Here is a 5,427-nt window from a genome sequence, read left to right on the forward strand (position 1 = left end):
AGACATCAAAAAAGCTTATGATACAATGTCCTGGTTGCTCCTATTTCAGGTGCTGCACAAATTTGGGTTCTCTAAGAAATGGATTACTTGGCTGCATCAGGTATTGGTATCAACTAAAATATCAATTATGGTCAATGGTGGTCCTCAAGGGTATTTTGGAGTGGAGAGAGGCTTAAGACAAGGGGACCCTATATCTTCTATGCTCTTTATTATAGCTGAAGAAGTGTTGTCCAAGGGGGCTGAAGTCATTGATCCACACAAAGAAGCTGAAGTCGATTCAAGGTCCAAGAGGTGCCCATACCCTAGCACATATTCTATTCGCAAATGATATTTTCATATTCAGCAATGCATCCATGAGGTATGTTAGAAATTTAAGAGACTTTTTTTTTATCAAGTATCAGGATTTTTCTAGTCAAAGTATCAACTTAGAAAAAAGAAATCTCTTTATGGGAAAGATCCCAACTGATAAGAAGCAGTGGATCTCTGATACGTTGGGAATTCCGATGTGCAAGTTCCCTACAAGATACCTAGAGGTGGAAATCTTTAAGGGCAAAGTGAAGAAAGAGACCTTGTTGCCGATTATGGACAAGGTTAAGAGTAGATTGGTAGGCTGGAAAGGGAAGCTGTTGTCCATGGTAAGAAGGGTGGAATTGATGAAAACTGTGATTGCAGAAATGCCTACCCACAACTTCTCAGTGTACTATTGGCCTTCATCTCTCATTGTTATGATGGAGAGATGGATGAATAATTTTATTTGGATAGGCGAGGTGGACACAATGAAGTCAATCATTGTTAAGTAGGATTCCTTATGCAAGCCAAAGATGAAGGGGGTCTGGGAATAAGGAGGCTGAGAAACTCGAATAAGGCTCTGCTCTGCAAGCTTGTCTGAAGGATCAAAAAGGAGAAATCTGCTGCTACCTCATTTCTAAGAGGTCATTTTGTCAAGAAGGATGGTAGGACACTTAAAAAGTTGTAGCCCATCCTCGATTGCTTCTAGAATCAAAAGGATGTGGTCTTTTATGGAAGACAAGGAAAGGTGGATTATTAGGAATAGCCAGCTTGCTAATTTTTGGAAGGATAAATGGTGGGGACCTCAGTCCATAATGGAGATGCTCAATCTTGAGGATTTCAGCTCCTTTTCTACTGTAGCAATAGTGGGAGATTTTATCAGAGATGGGGCATGGTCTCTCCCAGAGGTAAGCTCTAACTAGCTTAAGTATATTTTTTATCAGATTAGTAAGATAAAAATTCTAAGGAATCAGATGGAGGATGTATGTGTTTGGTCATCAACGCCAATGGGAAATTTCTCCACGGCTTCTGCTTGGGAGAATATCAAAAGGGAATCGCCCAAGGTGCACTGGGCTTCTCTGATTTGGCAGAAAGACCTCCCTCCTAGGTTCTCTACCTTTGGATGGCGTCTGATTCACTACAAGCTCCCTACGGATGAAATGGTAAAAAGTAGAGGTGTCCACCTGGCCTCTTGTTGTCATCTCTGTGGTAAGGTTGAAGAGAGCATAGAGCACATTTTTCTCCATTGTTCCTTTCTACTTTTATATGGAGAAAATCTAGAAATTGCTTTGGAATTCTGTGGAAGAGCCAAGTGGCAATAGATAGTCTTTTGCTGTGGTGGAAGAGCAAAACGAATACTATCAATATCAAAAAGCCGTGGAAGATGGGATACTTGATTATATCTTATCACATTTGGTGGGAGAGAAATAAGAGGAGGCACGAATCGAATGCTAGGCCAGCTGGTTTTGTTTTTGAGAGCATAAAAAATGACCTTATTCTTTGTAGTGGCAGATCATGCAAAGAAGTGAGAACGGTCCCTGATGTTCTATATTGTAAAAGTTTGGGCCTGAAAATTAGTTCTCCCTTTATTGTCCCTCCCCTTGAAGTGCACTGGTGTAAACCAATCCCTAGATGGTTGAAGATCAATGTGGATGGCAGCTCTCTAGGCAATCCCGATAATGCAGACATAGGAAGTGTGATGTGCAATAGTGAAGGGCAGGTTTGTGACTCCTTTAGCATCTTCCTGGGAATCAAAAAAATTTATGAGGCTAAGTTTGAGACGGTGTTGGAAGGAATAGCGATGGCTATGGCTCATAATGCCATGGCTGTGTGGATTGAATCTGATTCTGTATCAGTAGTTTCTATGATTCAAAAGAATCATATTCCCTAGTTTGCTCTTCAAAAATGGATGTCGTCTCTCAATTTCTTGGAGTCCATTCCTTGGAAGATATCTCATTGTTTTCGAAAGGCAAACACTGTTGCAGACATTTAGCTAAGAAGACTTCTAAAGCGATGGTCTCAGAGTACTCGGTAGTTTTTCCTAGTCATATTGTATCTGAGCTTGAGAATGATTTTCTGAACAGGCACAAATTTTGATTTTACTAGATCGCTCGCTTGTTCTCTCTGCTGATGGCCATACCGAAGGTGGAGTTTGCTAGTTGGTCTGGCAGTTTCAGTCCCATTCTTTTGTTTCCCTTTTTCTATTCAATTCTCTTTTTTAATAAAATTATCCTTTTAGCAAAAAAAATGACATGAGTGAAGGCATAATGTTGTTGGTACGCAAGTCATGAGTGAAGGCATGACGTTGGAATTGCAGGTATGCTTTGTGGTGATGAGCTTCAGAAGGATGAAGGCAATCCAAAACTGTGAGCTTCGTACAACCAGGTTGGAATCGTCGCATCTAGATAACAAGAAGTTTCAACAATGGGTTGGGGTTGGGGTAGGTGTAGGTAGAGTGAAGTATTTGGTTTTTCATAATTTTTGCCCCTTCCACTTGTTTCTAGAAACAGAAAAACAAGTTTGACTTGTTTCTCCATTTTTGTTTCTAGACACAGAAATAGGCATAAATTTCTATTTATGTTTCCAAAAACAAGTGAAACGAAATTAAAAAATCAAATGGTTTTTAGGATGTTTTTCCGTTTCTGCACACATAAAAACAGAAAAACATGTTCTGGAAACAAAATCAAACGGGCCTTTAGTATTTACATATCAATAGAGCTTACATAAAATAGCCTTGTTCTTGTCCCTTTGTAAGAAAATAAATATGGGCAGAGTATAAGACTTATCTGGATAAGTTGCATTTGCACATGGATGATGTACGAACTCACAACATTATAGTAAATCCTTCTTCTTGAATTAGGAATAAACAGAATTTGATACTATCCTTAAGGTTTTTAAACGCCCCTAATTGTGCAACCGGGTTGACCATTGCGTTTATACCTCCAAGATAAAACAACTCCCAATCACATAAGGTGCACTCCAATATGTGATTACATAGGGAAGTCCAAAGGCTATACTCATTATTAGACACAAAGAGACTTGAAAGAAATGAACATAGAGTGGGAAGAACAAAAACACTTGCTAAAAACCCCTTTCCAAATTTTCAGACCATCTACAAAATATATAAACAATGCACCTTTTCACGTATGGGTGTATCTGTTCATATACGAATGTGTCTGTACGTGTCCAAGGATCCCTGTACACGTGCTTGTTTGTGTACAAGCGTCCTCGTATACATACAAGTGTGTCTACACACCCCTATTTAGGTGTAGATCACACCCACACCCACACCCACACCTATCATTGGCACAAGAAATATTTAAAAACTTTGACAATAAATCCAACACCCTTTACCTCCTTATACGTAGGCCATCCTCCTCCATAGGCTTGCAGATAGTATGCCACTTAACCATTATAAGTTTCATATCCATCTTTCTAGGGTGGAGATAATATCTGGAGGCCACCAATAAACATATAGGTTACAAATAGGGATGCTCTGAACCACAAACTTAACCAAAAGGACCCCACCTGCTTGAGAGATCAATCTACCCTTCCATCCTGCTAGCCTTAGCTTGATTTTATCGAGAAAGGAAAGAAAATTCTATTTCTTAGAATGACCACCAAAAATCTCAACACCCAAGTACCTCATGGGTATGCGGCACTCCAGGATCCTTAAGATGTCTAAAACACCTGACCTTTTTACCAACATTAGCATTGCCAAAGAAGACCTTACTCTTTCACAAAGGGACCATTTGGCCAAATGCTAACTAGTAATTATGCAAAAAAAGAGTGCAAATGGCTAGAAGGGTGGAGCTTGTCAGATTTGTTATATCTGGTATGTCATCTCATAACTTCTCAGTGTATTGGTGGCCTATCTCCCTATTGAAGACTATGGAATTATGGATAAGGAATTTCATATGGAGTGGAGATCCTGACACTGCTAAAGGAGCGACGGTCAAATGGGACTTGGTCTACAAGCCAAAGCAGGAGGGCTGGTTAGGAATAAGGCTTCTAAGGGATGTGAATAAAGCCCTTATCAATAAGCAGGTTTGGTATGTCAAGCATTCCAATTCAGCCTTAGGTGCTATTATAAAGGCAAGATATCTGAGGAAAAATTGGGAAATCAAAAAGGGGTACATGTCTTCATCGATTTGGCATGGGCTTAAAAAAATGTGGAATTTTGTAACCAATAAAGAGAGGTGGATTGTTGGCAATGGGGTTTTAATAAATTATTGAAAGGACATGTGGCTTAGGGCAGAATCTGTCACACCCCGTTCACACTGAACCGGAGCGGTGACCGAGTTAACACCGGTTAACCCAAACCTGCCAGGATCATCAGATACTGTATTCCACCACAGCATACNTTTATCCGTACATAGCCTTATGGTAGGTGCACGTACACGGATTGGGCACTCCCGTCTCTTCTGGCACTGGCTCGGACTTGTTAGGCCAGCCGGTGTTTAAGGTCACCCGTGCCATCATAGCCCATAAGGACCCCGCTCTAATTTCCTCTGGCTCGGTTCCTGCATGGTTAAACCGGTTCAACCGCGAAATCAGACCGGGTTTAAGAAGCGGGGTATTACAGAATCAGTCCAAGAGTTGGCCTCCATGGGAGAAGACCTCTTTTCATCCACCTCCATGAAGGTTGCGGCCTTTATCTACAATAATGAGTGGAAATTCCCTGAGGTATCTTCTCTTTTTCTTTGAAATATTTTTGTTGCTGCTTCAAAAATAAATATTTCAGAGATGGTATGGAATAAAAATGTCTATGGAGCCTCTCCACTTTAGGAGACTTTAATATGAAATCTGCTTGGAATGACATTCGCTGCAGAAATCCAAAAGTTCTTTGGCATGACCTAGTTTGGATGAAATGTTTCACCCCTCAGCAGTCTACTTTTGGGTGGAGGTTATGTCATGGGAAGCTGCCCACAGATGATCTCGTCTGTAGGAAAGGATTTCGCTTGCTTCCAGATGCATTATGTGTAAATCGGGGCCTGAGACTTTGACTCACCTCTATCTTGATTGCAGCATTACTAAGCAGATTTGGAATCAATTCCTATCCTGTTTTGGTTTGACTTGGAAAAATCAGGCTTCTATCATCGAACTGGTGTCTTGGTGGAAGAGTAAACGCCAAATTTT

This window comes from Macadamia integrifolia, chromosome 1 (genome assembly GCF_013358625.1).
Source record: "Macadamia integrifolia cultivar HAES 741 chromosome 1, SCU_Mint_v3, whole genome shotgun sequence".
In the NCBI taxonomy this organism is placed as follows: domain Eukaryota; kingdom Viridiplantae; phylum Streptophyta; class Magnoliopsida; order Proteales; family Proteaceae; genus Macadamia; species Macadamia integrifolia.